The sequence below is a fragment of the Ranitomeya variabilis genome, chromosome 2, assembly GCF_051348905.1.
Source record: "Ranitomeya variabilis isolate aRanVar5 chromosome 2, aRanVar5.hap1, whole genome shotgun sequence".
NCBI classification, from domain to species: Eukaryota; Metazoa; Chordata; class Amphibia; order Anura; family Dendrobatidae; genus Ranitomeya; species Ranitomeya variabilis.
Window position 1 is genome coordinate 467,082,583 of NC_135233.1, and position 288 is coordinate 467,082,870.

Genomic DNA, 288 nt, shown 5'->3' on the forward strand with positions numbered 1-288 from the left:
ACAGTTCAAAACAGATACCAGGAGGAATGAGGGCCCTGCTCGCAAGCTTACAAACTATGAGGAAAAGGGGAGACACGAGAGGTGGATGGTAACAATTGCTTTAGTTATTTGGACCAGCCATAGTATAAGGCTCGGGTGTTCATGTAAAGCTGCAGGAACCAGTTAGCCTAAGTATGTAGCAGTACAGACACAGAGAGCTATTAACTGCATAAAGTGTATGAGAACACGATGCGAGGAACCTGATTATGGTGTAAGTATTTTTTTTTTGTTCTCAGTACATTAAATGCC